The sequence below is a fragment of the Triturus cristatus genome, chromosome 9 (assembly GCF_964204655.1).
Source record: "Triturus cristatus chromosome 9, aTriCri1.1, whole genome shotgun sequence".
Lineage (NCBI taxonomy): Eukaryota > Metazoa > Chordata > Amphibia > Caudata > Salamandridae > Triturus > Triturus cristatus.
This window is the reverse complement of record NC_140592.1, coordinates 306716347-306735162: the sequence shown is the minus strand read 5'-3', so window position 1 is coordinate 306735162 and position 18816 is coordinate 306716347.

The following is an 18816-nucleotide window of genomic DNA, read 5'->3' as shown; positions in this document are numbered from 1 at the left end:
AATTAGCTTGTAATAATATCAGAATGATCACCTGCAAGGCACCGGATTCGATACAAAGTACAAAAGTATAATAACCAATGATGCTAGAGGTAAGGGATCGGGTGCTGTTTTATCCCACCTAGTTATCCTGACTGATTTTCAGGCAGGTTTAGTGTCAATATTAGCACTCTGGATCAGGTATTCTGTTTTCAATGCATTTATTAGACAGAGATTGTCATTAAAGGGGAGACGTTATATGTCGCTTTTGTAGACCTGCGCACCGCCTTCGATCTTGTCCCTCTAGCCAAACTATGGAGGGTGGTGGTAGTGACGGGTCTCCTTCGAAGTTTGCGTGATATTTTAATCCGCCTGTACTCAGCAATTAAAGCCCAAGTCAGGTGAGGGAAGGATAGCAAACTAACAGAGCCATTCTCGATAAATTGTGGAGTGAGACAGGGATGTGTCTTAGCGCCCATCCTATTCTCAATCTTCATCAATGGGGTTGTAGGATTCCTCAATAGGGACGGGTGTGATGCCCCTAAAGTTGGGGGGAGAAGAGTGCCCGCACTCCTCTTCGCTGACAATACGCTATTAATTTCAAGGACTGCACAAGGCCTCCAACAGCTATTAAATGATTTTATATTCTTTTGTAATGAGTGTGGTCTGGAATTAAATGAGGCTAAAGCAAAACATATGGTTTTTTCCAAAAGGAAAGCTAAGTCAGCCAACAGATGGATGTACGCAGGGAACAGTACTTTAGAACAAGTTTCTGTCTTCGATAATTTGGGCATTCGTTTAACACCAAGCCTATGTTGGACACACCATATTGAAAAAATACAGTTGTCATTAATCCATCTGACTGCTCACATAAGTAAGATCCTTAAAAATACGGTGTCCAGGATAGTGGTCCCAGCGCTTGAAATTTACAATATTAAAGCCTTAGGGGGCGCATTGTATTGGGCTGAATTATGGGGTAGTGGGAATACGGATTGCCTTACCACCATAGAACACCGTCACAAAAGATCAATTTTTAATCTACCAGCTAGCACCCCCCTGACCTCAATCTATCTGGACCTGACCCAAAGAAAACTGGCCGATAAGTTGGATTACAAACACCTAGGTGCCAATTACGATCCTGTAAAAACCGGGTACGAACTGTCGGACGGAGCATATTCTCCGTCCGACGTGTACCCGGTCGTACAAAAATACAAACATGGAATTACGATTCGCACGGGAACACCATTTCCGTACGAATCGTAAAAAACCCCGACCGAACAAAATAAACCTACAAATGCGATCCGGGAAAGCGCCGACCTGACGTCGGGACGCTCGCAGCCTGCCATTCACGAACCAGGAATTACGATTCGCACCGACGTCATCCCGCACGGTGAATATTTTCCGGCTGCCAAAAACTGCCGGGAAATCAGGACGACGCGAACAAGGACCACCAGTATGCGACGGACACACAGGACGACGTGAACAAGGAGGACCAGTACGCGACGGACACACAGGACGACGCGAACAAGGAGGACCAGTACGCGACGGACACACAGGACGACGCGAACAAGGAGGACCAGTACGCGACGGACACACAGGACGATGCGAACAAGGAGGACCCGTACGCGACGGACAGACATGGACCCGAACCTACGTGTCATCCCGGCCCTCATAGCAGTCAACCTCCTCTACAGGTTCCAACGCAGACGCCGCAGAAGGTCAGAACAACTAAGGGAGGGGGGAAAGGGGGGGGGTGGAGGTGGCAGGACCAGGGCAGGCCACAAACCCCCCACCAAAGTCACACAGCACACATGCCCTGGACATACCTGACTCCCAGGCCCTGGTCACTACGAGGGGGTGGGGGCGTGTCCAGCTAAGCCAGCGACCGCCACAACGGAAGTCCGTCACGACGCGAACCCGCAACACAACCAGACATGTACGTCCCGTACCCACGCCTGAAGAGCGTGGGTACGAGTCGTACCACGCCCACACCCACGTCACCCCAACAATGGCGGGACAGCTTGTACCCACGTGGCAAAGGCCTGGGTAAGGCCCGCACAAGCATCACATAGCGTCGGGACGGACATGTACGGACCGTACCCCCACCCCGTATGCATGGAGCGTACCCCCACCCCAACAGTGTAAGTACGACACGTACCCTCAGCCGCGTACGTATGGAGTGTACCCCCACCCCAACAGTGTAAGTACGACCCGTACCCTCACCTCGAATGCATGGAGCGTACACTCACCCCAACAGTGTAAGTACGACATGTACCCTCAGCCGCGTATGTATGGAGCGTACCCCCACCCCAACAGTGTAAGTACGACCCGTACCCTCACCTCGAATGCATGGAGCCTACCCCCACCCCAACAGTGTAAGTACGACCCGTACCCTCACCTCGAATGCATGGATCGTACACTCACCCCAACAGTGTAAGTATGACCCGTACCCTCACCTCGAATGCATGGAGCGTACACTCACCCCAACAGTGTAAGTACGACACGTACAGGGGTGGGGGTACGACTCGAACGTACTGGGGTGTACTTAGACGGTGGTACGACATGTACAGGGGTGGGGGTAGGACTCGAACGTACTGGGGTGTACATAGACGGTGGTACGACACATACAGGGGTGGAGGTAGGACTCGAACGTACTGGGGCGTACTTAGACGGTGGTACGACACGTACAGGGGTGGGGGTAGGACTCGAACGTACTGGGGTGTACATACACGGGTGGGAGTTCGACACGTACACGGGTGTACATACAGAGGGGGGGTGTACATTAACGGGGAGTACGACTCGAACGTATGGGTGCTGGGGGGAGTGTTTGGCGCGTATGCGGGCACATATCTCCATGGTTGCAATGGGAGTTCGGTGCGGACGGTGTTTTTACCATACGGTTGTGAGTTCGGACGCACGGGTGGGATCGTGATTCCTCGGTCGGACTTGACTTTTCACGTTTGTACGGTAAATCGTCCGAGGACGTGTCGGACACATTTTCCGACCCGAGGACGTGTGGGGAATGATTCCAAATGCGGTTTGTATGGACTTTTTACCATGCGAATCGTGATTGCCAGTTCGTACGGCACTTGTACGATTCGTACGGTAAAAAGACCGGATACGAGTCGCACGGGGAATTTTTCTACCGGATCGTAATCGGCACCCTAATGTTTTGGCATCGCCTGTGGTCTATTGAGGAGCTTGCCCCTTACCGAGTTGCGTTGGTGGGCCTTCTGAAACATCCCCAGGTAACCACCATTCCTTGGTTTAGAGCCTTGAGAGACCCATTGAGGAAATAAGAGATAGCGGTTTATTGGTCTAGTCCTGAAAAGCTATGCTCAGTACCAAAGAGTGGGGTAAAAATTGTCTACTGGGAGTCTACCTTGGTAAAAGATGTGACCAAACCGGTGGGCACTCTAACCCAGGAATTAGTGAATTTTAAACCTCTTCTGTTGTTCGAGGAAACCATTGATGAAATTGTTCCAGTACTTGCACATAAATTATTTCTTCAATTTAGGTATAAGTTTCTTCCCACCAAACTGTTATGTAATAAGTGGCGTTCTAATGTTCCCTCTGATGACAAGTGCCCAGCTAGTAAAGAAAGCCCCGAAACCTTAGTGCACTTGTTATTTTTTCCCAACACAATAAGACCCTGAGGGGTACGTGGATAATTCCTGTGTGAAGGTTTATTGACCCTGGCCACTACCTTGATGTATTGAGAATTTTATCCACAGATACTCACATAGTTTTCAGTTTGGCCAAATATTGGCAAGCTTTATGGATCAAACGCTCGAAATTTATTATATGAAATCTTTCATTATATTTTTTATCTCTATATATCGAAGATTTGTATCTGTTGTATTGCTTTTATCCATCTTAACTTGCCTTTTCTTTTTCCCATGTACTTTTAAGATCTTTGTGATCGAAAGAAAGTTTTTTGATGATGATAAGTTATTGAAGAACTGTAAATTTGAATGTTCAAATGAATGGCAATTAGCTTTTAATAACATCAAAATGGACACCTGCCAGGCACCGGATTCGATACCAAGTGCAAAACTATAATAACCAATAATAACCAATGATGCTAGGGAGAAGGGTTTGTGTGCTGATTTATCACACCTAGATGGGAGTGGTAAAGAAATAGTTATAGCATTTTCCTCCCGTGCTGTACCCACTCAAAGAAGAAGTACTCAGTTATTGAGAGAGAGGCATTAGAGTGAGTGGGTTGGAACCATTATCAACAATTTGTGTGGAATTTCACACGTGTTCCTACATTGTGATCACAACCACTAACCAAGGTCCTTACTACTCAAGGTTTGATAAATGCTTCAACCAGGATTGTCTGACTGTCTTTACAGATTTTGGAATACACTTATGATGTTCAAAATGTATCAGGTGCTAAGAATCGTGTAGCACACTTTTTGAGTGGGATGCCACCCTCCCATGAAGGAACATCTAAGTTATGAATGGGAGGAGTGTTGTATTGCTGTCCTGGAGGGTGGAGAATTGCAAGGTATAAGTAAATGAGACTGGAAAACAGCATTTGCTGAGGATATTGTGTTGGGCCAGGTCGTTGTGTATTCAATGGCAGGATGGCTAGATAAGAAAAACTGTATTAATTTTGTGAGATAAGAAATTAATTATCTTTGGAGAATGGATTGCTGATGAGGAAGGGGAGTCTTTTTCATCCGATATAATTGTGTAGTAAGGTGGTGAACTTGTGTCATGAAGGCAATTTGAGAATAGTAAAAATCCAGCACACAGCTAAGGAATTGCATTGGTAGCCAGGGTTAGACAAAGAAGTAGAGAGAGTTGTATGCATGTATGTGGAATGTTTGAATACTGATAAAATCAAGTCACCCTTATACCGCCTTTGCACCTTACTGAATTGCCCAACTTGCTTTGGGAAAAGCTTGGAATCAATATGATAGGGCCAGGGCAGGATGGTGGATGTGATGTGAAGTTTGTATTAGTGATGGTTGATCACTTTTCAAAGTGGCCAGAAGTAATAATTGTGCATAGAGCAGATTGAGCGGATACATTTTTTCAACGGAAAGTGTTACCTATAACTATTGTGAGTAATAATGGAGACAGTTCTTCATAGAAGTGTTCAATCAGTTTGTAAACAGAAATCGTATCAAACACATGACATGTCCATGTAGCACTCTGAAGGCAATGGTAGCATGGAGCGCTTCAATAAGCTCATCTAAGGAATCACTGAATTGGCAAAAAGCAGTGGATTGAATTTAGGAAAAGGAAATAAAGAAGATATTACGGGCATGCTGAATAACACCGTGTGAAAGCACTGGTCACTGTCAATTTGTGCAGATGAGAGAAAAGACCCCTTTAAATAAGGATAGTATTGGGTGGATATATAAGACCAGAGTGGTGATTTGGTCTCCAGAAGATATTAAGAAGAGAATGATCTGTGCAGTCTGTGTACAAAACTAGATACAACAAGTTGCTTGATGTGAGGAGAGTGGAACTTCAAGTTGGTGATTCTGAAAGAGTGAAAAAGGTGAGATGATTCCAAAGGAAGATGATAGATTTTCATCACCTTTCACTGTACGAAAATTATTTGCAATGCAGCCCTATTGAGTGATGGCAAAGTGTTGCATGCCAGTCACATGTCTTTGTACAGAGGTGGAGAGATCATTCAATCCTGTGAAATACATTTTGATTGGTTGGAAGCTGATGGTGGAATTAGTGGGACTGGTGGGAGAGTGGGACGTCAGTGTGGTGCTGATGGAGACGTAGAAAACAAGAATGTGGTGTTGTGTAGGAGAGTCATCAATAGAAAAAATATACTTGCAGCCACTTCACAAGTGGTACAAACAGGAAATAGCTAATTTTCCAGGAGTATCACATTGACCAAAAATTACTCAAATATATTTGTGAACGATGCTCTCATAATATAATTTTTCATGGGTACTTAACTGTAAAATTGTGTAACTATTTGGTAATATTTGTATTGATGCTATTATATTATAAGTTAACGTTTCACAAGCATCATATAGGTAATTTGTGGTAACATTTGGGAATTCTTATTTTTCTTTATACTGTTATTCAGTTGTTATTTTTCCTTTGTCATTCAATGGGGGAAGAAGTCTGGAGTCTGTTGCCTAGTAGCACTTGCTGACATTCTAAGAGTTCCTCATGGGACCTTGGAATGCTGGTGGTGGCTAGGCTGGCAGCACTTACAGATGGATGTGAGCTCCATGATGGATGGATGTGAGTTTGAGAATAAGGAATACATTTATGGAAAAGCAATTTGCCTAATTTCATGATAGGAAGAACTGAAGGTGCCATCATCAAACACAGATACATTCTCGAACTGCTACTGTTGGTGATTGTTAGAGATGCAGGTTTGGGAAAAGGAAACTGATTTTCATTCTCCACACTGGATTAAGCAATTGTAATGCCTTATCATGAGTGGACTTCAAAAAGGAAAAAGTGTAGGTTTTAGTCCTGTAATATAGAGACAATCCACTTCAAGGAACTATTGCTGACGGGAATATTGTAGTTTGGAGTAAAGATATCAGGAAGGTGATTTCAGTGAAACTTTTACATGATTTATATTGGTATGTATTGATTCAAAAAATATAATGAAAATTGATTTTTAAAACAAAAATAATTTTGAGATTAAATCAGCATGGATTTGTGATGTACTTTCTCCCTATCAGAACAATAGATTCTTGAAAATAGTGTGAAATGCTAACTGAATGCTGTGGGAGGAACCAATTTCATTTCTACACTGGAGGATACCATTATGCATTAAACCTTTTAATTGCTACTCCTGCAGCATCTTTAAAGAACTTACAAAACATTCCAACACAGTCAAGACCAGAACACATTACTCTATAAATAGTGCCTTCACAAAGCACTCCTCCTCTTTTGAATGCTGCTCCTGTGGAGATAAGTATTATTTTGCTTTACAGAATGCTTAACTGAATGTAGAGATATGCTTAAATCTTTGAAAAGTTTTAATTTGTTTGAGGGCTTTTAATTAACAGAAGCATGAGCATCGCAAGATTAAATAATTATTGGTAAAAGGGAGTTTAATTAAAAGTTATATTTAGTGAAGGGCAAATTGTAGGTAAAAATGATCAAAAGAGTATTGCTTTATTTTGTAACAGGAAAATGTGTACCGTGGTAGATGAGAGAGCGTTTTTCTGTTTAGTGCGGGTAGCCTGCTCTTCGTTTGTCCGTTGGTGCAGGAGGCACACACGCGCCATTGGAAGTGCAATGTGAGTGTTGGCACGTCCTGGTGTGTCCTTTTGAAGGGAACAGCTGAGCATAGCGCGAGAGGGCAGCCTGCGGTCACAATAACTGAACAGTCGAGTGTAAGGTTTACACGCACACTGTGCAAGGAGGCAAAGTAACAGGATCAGCTCAGTGTAATCTCACATGGTTACGGCAGCCATATTGCTTTGGCGTAAAGATAATACAATAGAAAGGAAATAGGGCCCGCATTATCAAACAACCTTTACGAGTAACGAAGTTTATTCATTAACGAGCCGTGAGACAGAGAAGGCATTTTTCAAGGAAGGTGATTTTGGTTTTGGAATACTAAGGAGTTTTAGAACATTCAAGTAAGGAATTGGTTTTTTTGGATAGTTTTTAGTATAATAAAGTGTATGAAATATGTCAAGTCAAGTCAAAAAATAAAGTTTATTTAGACCGGTTGATCTATAAACCACAATACATATTTTATCATCTAAAATCGTCATAACACAAATTGTATGAAATATGGATGCTGAGCAGGGTAGTAGTGTTGAGATTTTGGCAGATAGAGTTAATGAAGAGATCATTAAAAAGTTCATTGAGCAGGATATGAGAGTGCAGTTCAAGAAGACTTTGGACAGCATGCTTTCTGAGAAAAAGAGAAAGGATAGGGAGTCATGCGAGGATTAAAATGATTATCAGTGGAAGAGGATAAGAGAGAGGAAGGTGGAAAAAGGTTAAAGAAGACTAAGCATATAGAAGAAATAGGTATGAAAAAAGAGGAAAAGATGGACTTGACTCCATAAAAAAGAAAGGTGTCCCTAGCCGCACAAAAAGAAAGGGTGTCCTTAGTTGCACGCAGAGAGTAAGTGTCCTAAGTGACACACAAGATGAGGAGTTAAATAACTTAGAAATGATGTCATTAAATACTGATAACAGGGATTTGAATGAGTATGTTTTAGACATAACACAAGATGATGAGTCTGATGAAGAGTTTGAGGAAAATGTGGGTGCAAACTCTAAAGAATTGTGAAGAATCCCTTGGAAGAAGAAATGTTTTCTCCTTACAAGATTAGATACCCACAAAGTGGTGAATGGTGGACATTGGAGCACGTAGTCAATTTCATACAGGAATGGTTGAGAAAGCCATTGGATAAGGAAGTGTGAAGGGTGCTTAAAGCAGAGTGTTCAAGGCCAGTAATAGAGGAGAAGGTATGTGTTACACCTAATTTAGATCCTGAGATGATCAGTTTTTTTATTTAGGCTGAGCAGAGACTCAGGGAAAGGTCTAAAGCGCTCTCTGAAACAGTGCCAAGATAAGGTATTGGACATCCTGGGTCCATTAGCAAGGGTTTTTGATTTAGCAGGAGAGGCACATATTACTGAAACTGAAGTGGATCTACAGTTACTTAGAGGATGGAGCCAAAGGGCAATTATCCTTCTAGGTGATGCAAATGCCAGCATGATGGCTGAAAGGAGAAAAGCGATTTTAATGAATATAAGCCCTATTTGGGTGACATGGCTGAAAAGGAACCTAGCGAAGATGAGAAAGGTTTATTGTTTGATGAAGGGCTAGTTAAAAGTCTAGGCAAGTATGTAGCGACGTTCACTGAATTAGATGAAGCTCAGGTTAAAATGAGAAAGACTTTTAGAACTAGAACTTTTGGAAGGGCCAGTAGACGGGGACTTTCGATTGGCCGGGGAATACAAAGGTCCCATTATAACAGCCAATATAGAGGATATAGGAGAAGTTTTCAGCCGGCAACAAGTTTCTACTGGATGTCCAGGAATAGGTAGAAGTTCAAGACGTGGTTACCAAGGATCTCAAGGTGAGTACGGGGATTGTTTCTAGTTTTATCCAAGAACGGGTAGAAAGAGAGTTAAGGAGTCATGTGAAAGAGTGGAAAGAAATTACCAAAGATCAATGGATCAGAAAGACAATTTAAGGTTTTGAGATATAGTTTGTGGAGTTTCCACAGTAGGTGAAGGAACAAAGGGAATTGTGTTTGATAAAAGAAAAAGAGTTGGTTGTAGGTCCAGATGTGGTGGCTATGATACAGAAGGAAGCAATAAAACAGGTAGAAGAAAATGTAAAAGGGTTTATAAGGCCACTGTTCGTGGTACAAAAAAACGACAAAGGATGGAGACTAGTTATAAATCTAAGAGAGGTGGAAAGGTACTTGATTTACAGACATTTCAAGGTGGAGGGGATCCGTTGCTTGAGAGATATGCTATTAAAGGATGACTGGTAAGTGAAGTGAGACCTGAAGGATGCTTACTTCACTATTCTATTCTGATGGAGAAGAACAGTCCGAGCTTTCTGCTGTTCAGGTGGAGGAAAAGGTTATATCAGTTTCAGTGCCTTCCTTTTGGTTTATCATCGGCCCCATGGTGCTTCACGAAGGTGATGAGGGTAGTTATGGCTTTTCTGAGAGAGAGGGGCATAAGACTAATAGTGTATTTGGACAACATTTTGATTTTGTATCTGGACATAGCTCAGTAAGGGAAAGAGTTGAATATGGTGAAGAATTTGCTAGAGAAGATGGGTTTTCTAATAAACACAGAGAAATCAAACGTTATCCCAGCTCAAAAGTTGGAATGTTTAGGTTTTGAGTTAGATACAGTAACAGTGATGCTTCAACTTCCAGAGAGGAAAGTGAGCATAATAAGGAAGGAGATTATACATGTTGAAGAAAGAGTTTGTTTCTTTGAGGGACTTAGCTCGAATGGTAGGTTTGTTGTCATCTTCCATTCAAATAATATTTCTGGGGGCTTTACATTATCGTGTATTGCAGAGGATAAAGAAAGAGACTTTTAGGAAAGGTCCGTGGTATGGAGACAGAGTATCTCTGAATCAGGAGGGACGAGAGGAATTGAACTGGCAGTTACAGAATTTAGAAGCCTGGAATGGACAAGCAAGTTTTCTTTGTGCTCCGTATTTTGTGCTAGAGACAGATGCCAGTCTGAGAGGATGGAGAGCACGTTTAGGAGAGAGACAACAGATGTTATATGGTCAGGGGAAGAAAGGATGACTCATAAAGTGTTTGGAGCTAACAGAAGGACTAAATGCTTCAAGGAGTTTCAGAGAGGTTTTGAAAGTCCGGACAGAGTTGATGAAAATGGACAATATTTCAGCTGTGACATATATCAATCGGTTAGGAGAGAGCAGATCCCATCAACTGTCAGATTTAGCGTAGGAATTTGGTATTTTTGCAAGGGATTGTGGTGAAAGCAGAATATTTACCTGAAGGATTGAATTCAGTAGCACACTGGAATTTAAGGAACATCAGAGATTACAGCGATTGGAATCTGAATGCTTGGAATTTCAGGAAAGTGGACAAGGAGTGGGGTCTGCTGGACGTAGATCTTTTTGAGAGCAGATTGACTTTCCAAACATAGAGGTATTTCAGTTGGAGGCCAGACCCAAGTGCCTGGGCAGTAGATGCATTTCAGCAGATATGGTAGGGGATAAGAGCTTATGTTTTTCCAACTTTTTACAATGATTCAAAGGGTTCTGTTGAAACTGAGAACAGAGAGGTGTCAGATAGTGTTGGTGACACCATATTGGGTGGCTCAAGTATGGTTTCCATTGCTAATGGAGTTGGCTTGTGTGGTTCCTTTTTGGATTCCGGCATCAAAAGGCCTGTTAATGAATGGAGAAGGGGAAGAACATCTTTTGGTTCAGGACAAGGAATTGAACCTTCTTGTTTGCAAGGTGTCTGGAGATCCGAGTGTTTCAAGGGACTTTCGAATGGGGCTGTTGAATTGCTTGAGGAATCTTGGGCACCTGGCACAAGTAGGAGATACAAAGGAGTTTGGAGAGTGTGGTGTAGTTGGTGCTTGGAGAGGTGTTTGGATCCCTTGGAGGTAGTGAAATGTTTGGTAGAGCATTTTTAGAGAGAGGATTAAGTTACAGAACGATGAATTGTTATAGATCGGCTATTTCAGTTGGACATATTTATGTAGATGGAAAGACAATCGGAAGGAATGCCTTGGTTTGTAGAGTTTTTAAAAGTTTGAGGCCAAGAAAGCCACCTAGGGCAAGGTATGACGTTTTATGGGATGTGAATTTGATGTTGGCTTTATTTGAGGAGGGCTTCAGATGTAAAAGCTTTGGAGGTCAGTAATTGATTTTATGGGCCAAATGGAGTATATTTTGATATATGGAAAAGAACGAAGACAATGTCTACTTCAATTTTTTATCCAAGATTCACAGAATGGTAAAAACTATGTGTTATAGAACTTTAACATGAATATGAATACAGAGTGGAGGAAAAAAGGTGAGATGGTGAAAAACAGTTATTCATTTCATATGTAAAACCGTATGGAGCAGTGAGTACAGAGAACTGTATTTGTGGTATTATTTCTTATTTCTATTTCAGCTTCCACAATGCTACTAGTGCAAGATGGGTTAAATGGGCAATGGAGCAAGCAGGTATTGACCCTCAGCAGTATAAAGCTCATTCAATAAGGGGTACAATGGCTATCTCACAGGTGGAAGGCGATTATGAAGGCTGCGGATTGGACAAACTCAGGAACATGTGCAAATCATTACTTTAGACCAGTAAAACACATGGCAAATGTGGTGTTTAAGGGCTTTGAACATGCATAATGGTAGCCTCCAGTATGTCATTCTTTCATGATAGGAGGTTCATTTATTACAATTTGGAAGGCTTAAATGTCCTCATTTTTTAACTATATATCTCTACAACCTATTTTTACAGTGTCTGAATTCATTAATTGGGTGGACCTTGTGATTTCCCGTCATTCTTCGTTACGCTCTATTTATTTAGAGTTGAAATCTTCTTTTCCTCACTGTGTTCCTATTTCTGCTTTTAAAGCTCCAACTACGCACTGCTTATTAAACCCTTTTCTTCTCTTTTATGGGGAGACTAAAGAACCTTAAATTATCTACTTCCACCAAATACATTATGCACTCGGACTCAGTCTTTATTCACAACGAGATGGAGGATACCTCTCCTCAGAAGTCTAAGCATGCACCAGGCGCCATTCCAAAAACACAATTCCCAAACAAAATATCTTTGATCTCCACCAAGAGACTGAAAAGAGATCCCCCGTCTCCAGTGAGCTCTTCCTCAGCCCCCTTGGATGTAATTCTTGAGGAAATTCGTGCCTTGAAACCCTTCGTGGAAGAAACCAATAAAATGCTTCAACTTCTGAACGAAAAATGGTCTTCTCTGGAATCATGTGTTAATGTTGTGGAACAAAAAACAGAGTTTCTTCAGCCCTCATGCTCTCATATCTCATCTCTAGAGTCTGAAATATCTCGCCTCAAAAAGCACACAGAAGATTAAGAAAATAGAAATCGCAGAAACATCCTCTGAATTTACGGTCTTCCTGAAAATATTGAAGGATCTAACCCTACTGTCTTTTTCAAGACGTTTCTACCTTAGCTCCTAGACATACCTACTACTCCTCCTCTTAATATTCAAAGAGCTCATAGACTTAGTCCTAACATATCTGCAAAACCACGTGGAGTCATCATGTTTTTCCTGCAATATACTGACCTCCTGCAAGTTTCTTCGCCGGTCAAATCCCCCAAAAACATTTCTGGGAAGGTCATCGTCTATTCTTCTCTCGAGATGTGGCTAAAGTTACTGCAGATCGTCGGAAAACATTTCTTGACCTCCGTCCTCAGTTGAGCTCTATTAATGCCAAATTTGGACTGATCCATCCCTGCATATTCAAAGTCACCTGCAAAGAAATGACTACTACGTTTGAAGAGCCGACTGCTTTGCAGGAATTTCTTCTTTAACATGGAGCTGATCTCATGAATATTTCAAAGTCTACTTGATTTATTTTTTTGTTTCGTCCTGTTGACTATTTTCTTGTTTATGTAACTTCCAAATAGTTGACATTTACTCTGACGAAACACGTGTCGGCTGGCTGTTTCGTGTTCTTGCCTGATGACCTATTAAAGGAAATACAAAGATTGCCACGCTGCAGTATCTTCATGTCATACCGAAGACACACATACCTTGTGTAATTGATTATTGTATGAGTGCACGGGACTTGTCTTATAACTTCCAAATAGTTGTTCTACTGTATTTTTGTAATGATTTTGAATTAAGTTGTTTTTATCTATATTTTTTCTTATCCCTCTTTCTAGGTCAACTCCTTCTTCATAACATTTTTCTTTCCTTTTTACACAGGGGTTTCTCATATGGTCTCCCTTACATGTTGACACTCTCATTAGTGGTTCCCCTGGGGTTTGGTGGAGTTCCAGCGCTGTTGTCGTCGTCTTTTGGTGTTGAAATCCCCCATCTCATTTTGTGTTTGTAGGTATGTCCTTCAGTCATCATTTGTATGGATTGTACTGTCTTTTTGTTCTTTGTCTTATCTTTCTTTCTTTGGTATTCTTTTCTATAGTTCCTTCTTATCATATCTTTCTTTTATTTTTTTTACCTTAACCTTTTCTTCAGTGTGCTTTCTTTCATATTTCAAATGTTTAGGTAATCCCATTTAAAGACAACGGGTGTTATCCCATTTAGCTAAGTTAAAAACTGACATTGCATTACTTCAGGATTCACATTTACTTGAAACTGAAGCTTCTAAGTTAAAGAAATGTTGGGTTGGCAATGTATTGTCTTCTCCGGCTTTGGGTAAGATAAATGGCGTTTTGATTCTCTGTCATAAAAAACTTCACGTTTAAGTTGTTCATCAAGAATCTGACTGATGGCCGTTGGGTTATTGTTAAACTACTTATAGATAAAATACTGTTAGTTATCTTTAATGTATATGGCGCAGTCTCCATTGACAAAGTATTTTGGACACAGGTTTCTGATAAATTACTTTTGTTTGACGATGATTATATAGTTTTTGGTGGTGACTGCAATGTAATTCGTGATCCCTTATTGGACAGACAATCTCCAGTTAAATTTTTAAACACTAAAATGCATTCACAATTTACCTCCACCATATGCCGTAAATCTCTAGTTGATATCTGGAAGCTATGCCATCCAGATCTTCGAGAATATAGTTACTTTTCACCCCCACATCAATCACAATCCCGTATTGACTACAGCTTTTTAAGTAAATCCTTAGCTCAACATGTCCTTCAGTCCGAGATAGGTTCTGTTTTAATATCAGATCATGCCCCGGTTCTTGTTGACTTTGATTTGATACCTTTTGTCCCACATGCTGGTAGATGGAGTTTTAATAATTCATTACTTTTAGACCCTAATTTCTCTAGCCAATTCAGTTATTTTGCTTCTGAATTTTTTGCTATTAATACAACACCGGATTTCTCTTCTATAATGATTTGGGATTCTTTCAATGCAGCCGTGAGGGGTTTCATAATGAATTCTGTCTCACAAAAGAAAAATGTTTTTGAAAAACACACTACTCAATTACTCACTAAAATTAAACAGTTAGAATACGCTTATTATCATTCCAACTCTGAAAAGACCTTATTGATGCTAAGCTTACTTTTAATAGACTATTCACAGAAGCTGACTCCTCATACCTTTTGAAAAGCAGCACTCGCTATTATGGAGCACAAAATAAAAATAAGGCGTGAAATAACTAGAATGGAATCTTCGAAAAGCTCTGCTGGAACGTCACTTTTTAAAGACGATGATATCTGAAATTAATTTGTTTCCTTTTATAAAATCTATATACTCTTGAGACTCAACCAATGCAATCAGATTTATCCTCTTATTTCCAATCCATTCATTCTCCTCCTTCCCAACATATTGATTTTGATTTGCTGGAAATTTATATTATTTCTTAAAAAGAAAATATTTTAACTGAATTTTGATACAAAACACATACAGAAAAGAAATGAAATAAAAAAGACGAAACATCAGATAACATTATCAAGTATCACATTTGATTGAATACATCGGGGACAGCGGTAGCACAGGCCAAAAGGACTGACACGGTATGCAGCGACCATATATCATTCAAGGCAATGACAGGTAACTGTACAATCAGGCAAAATCTTACAGGCGGGGAGCCATGGCAATATCTAGCAGTGCTCCGGTGTAGTCATTACTGGGAGCAATAGATGCGGCCCAATCATTGAACTAACCAGCATGGCTATCCTGCTATTCATCCAATATCAGTCCAGGATAGATAACATTCATTTGTGATCCTCATTGCTATCACGCCGTGTCATTTGATATTGCGCAAATAGTCCCCAGAAACTTTTCGGCCGGCTGCAGGGAGGTAACAGTTTGTTATAAACATCCGATTGGGTATTACAATATATCATGTTTTTTCCCACTCTGCAACTGTTGGTACTGGGCCCCGCATCCAGAGCATTGCAAGTCTCAGTTACGCCAGAATAAGAACCATAGCAACCAGTTTTTGAACCCCTTGCTGGAGAGGCTTCGTATAACCTAATAGCACCAATAGGGGATCAGGAGTGAGAAATAGTCCCACAATCTCATTTAGTGCCTGAAAAATGTTCCTCCAAAAAGGTCCACGAGGGGGCACTGACAAGCCACATGGAAAAACCCGGCTCCCGGCATATCACACCTTTCACAACAATCAGTGTCTCATAGCCCATACCGAAATAGTCGCTGTGGTGTGTAATGGGCCCTGTGTAAGAATTTAAAATGAGCCAATCTGTGGCGGCCATTTAGGGAGATCTTACGAGTGGCTTCACAACAGTAATACCAGATGGCATCTGTGAGTGGAACCCCGATGTCTACTTGCAATGCCAGACGCGCTCTAGTGTATGAAGTGCTCCTAGTATTTTTGTGACGAGGCATAGAGGCGCGAGACAAGTTTAACAGGTGAGGTAGAGCATATTAATATGGAGAGGGCTGAGAGCTCCAACGGCTCTAGAAGCTCGTCACCCAGTATTGCGCGCAGAGCATGGCGTGTCCTAAAACAATAAAATTGCATGAGTGCAGAACTTCCTGGGACTCCAGCAACTACCTCCTCCCAGGAACGTACCTTTACGTACTTAAATAGATTGCCCATTTCGTGTATCCTGAGACTGTTCAACGAGCGAAAAGCCCCCCGCTCTGAGCTGAGAGTGAGCCACTGACACCCTTCCACCCTTTAATGCGGCGAGTACAGTTGAGCACCAGCATGCATCTTAAGTAGCATGTGCCAAGCATGAACTATAGAATTTACCGAGTCCAGTACTCCGCAGCATCTGATAGGCGGATGAGTTAATACGCGAGGCAAGGGGTCCGGGCTAGCAGATACCTTTTCTATATGGAGGTGCGGGAGGTCATGCTGGCCGTGTACCCAGCAATGGGCATGCAAGGGTTGCTCTACCCTGCAATACAATTCTGAATCCGGCGTACCCAGTCCCCCGCAGTGTAGGGCAAAGTGAGGATGTCTAGTGCAACCCGGGGAGTCTTACCCGCGCAAGCCAACCTATTCATCATAGTTTGCAGCTCTCGGAACATATGCTGAGGTACAACTAGGGGTATATTGACGAACAGAAAGAGGAAGAGGGGGAGCACTACCAGTTTCATTACGGAGACCCAGCCCACTAGCAAGTGCGGGAGCCGAATTCACTTATCAATATCATCGCCTAACTTAGAAATAGCCCTGCTGTAATTCACCTTAATCACTTGGTCCGCATCGAAATGGACTTGGACACCCAAATAATGAACCGGTTCGGATGTCCATTGAAGAGGGAAGTCAAGGGTAGTTGGGACTGTAGCTGGAGTTAATGGAAAAGTTATTGATTTGTCACAGTTTGTCTTAAGGCCCGAGAGACCACCAAAGCGCAACACCTCACGAATGACCGAGACGAGGTGAACGTCTGGGTCGCGGACATATAAGAGCATGTCTTCAGCGTAGGCCGAGACAATTAAGTTGTATTTGGGGAAGCGAAGCCCTCTGTGCCCGTGATATTCCTGCAATGCTCTCTGCAGGGGCTCAGTGGCTACCGCATACAGCAGTGGGGACAAGGGACAGCCCTGTCTAGTGCCCCGCGATATCTGAATCTGGGTGGAGACCGTGTCTCCGGTGCGCACTCGAGCCACTGGCGAGTTAAACAGATATCAATTGAAGGAAGACATTTCCAGCTCTCATGCGTCGCAATACGGGGAGCATAAACTTCCATTCTATGGAATTGAAGGCTTTCTCGGCATCAAGAACTGCAGCCGCCTTAACCTCTGGTCAAACATGCTGAAGGGCACCAAACACAGTCCTTAAATTGCATGACAGTATACGGCCTGGTATAAATCCGGCCTGTTCCGGGCCGACGAATAGGGGCAATAATGGAGATAGTCGATTAGCTAGTATTTTAGCAAACATTTTTGTGTCAGCATTGATTAGGGAGAGAGGCCTATAAGAGGAGCAATTTTTGAGGTCTTTATCCAGTTTCAATAATGTAATGATCAGGGCCTCGCACATGGAAGGGGGCATGACACCAGTCACTCCCATCTATTAAAACAGGGTACTCGGGTGGGGAATTAGAATGTCAATAAAAGCTTTATAAAAAGACACCGTTAGCCCATCTTGTCTTGGGGCACTGCCCTTCCGCATGGAATTAAGTGCCAGTCGTATCTCCGTTACCTCCAGAGGGCGCATTAGGAACTCTCGGTGCCAATCTGTCAACCACGGGAGCTTAATGTATTCCAAATAATTCAATATATCTTCATCACTTGGGGCAACCTTAGAGCTATATAGTTCTTGATAGTATCTGCGAAACCGACTATTGATATCTACCTGTTCTGTTAGGATAGAGCCCGCCTCATCAAACAGCTCAGCAATAATACCAGCCTCCGATCTGCAGCGGGCCATAACTGCCAGTACCAAGCCCGGCCTTTCGGCCTCCCCATAAATTCTAGCCGTAGCTTGTTTACCCATATATTTGACTTCACTATCTGCTTCCTTATGGTATTCTGCGCGGGTGGTTTTTAGTAACTCTTGTATTTGAGGGTCGTCCCTGATGGCCATCTCGGCCTCAAGTTGAGCCAAACGGGATTCTAGTAGGGCTAGTCTGTCTCTTATAGAACGAAGAACCCCAGTGTGTTTGTAATAGCAACGCCTCTTATAAAGACCTTAAACAACTCCCACACCTTTGCAAAGGAGTCAACCGAGCCAATGTTAAAGGTGAAAAATTCTGTGATAGCATCAGTGAGCTCGGACTTAAAAACTGTGAGTATGGGGGAAATCTCCACAAAAAGGGAGGTAGACCCAGCGAGGGCACATTGATCGCTAGTAAAATAGGTGAGTGGTCCGAGAAAGAACGGGCCGGGACGGGACTGAGCAGTCTTTGTTAGTAGCGACTGTGAGATGAACCAGTAGTCAATGCGAGTGTGAATATCATGGTGGGCCGAGTAGTGTGTGAACCCACCCCTTTCGCAAGACCTAGTTCTCCATACATCCACCAATTGCATTTGCAAGGCTACATCAGGAATAGCCTTGGCGGCAGCCGATGGAGGCCTGGGATGGCCCTTCGAGCGATCAAGTGCTGGATCTGAAACGCAATTAAAATCATCCCCCCAAACAGTGGAAATGTGTTCTGGAACCTGAGGAGTGCAAAGATGGACTGGTAAAACCTGTGGGTCATCATAATTTGAGCCATAAGAGTTAACAATTAGGAAATTCAGCTCTTTACCATAACACCTGTATATGACATATCTGGCAGCCGGATCGGTTTCACAGTGTTCTAATTGG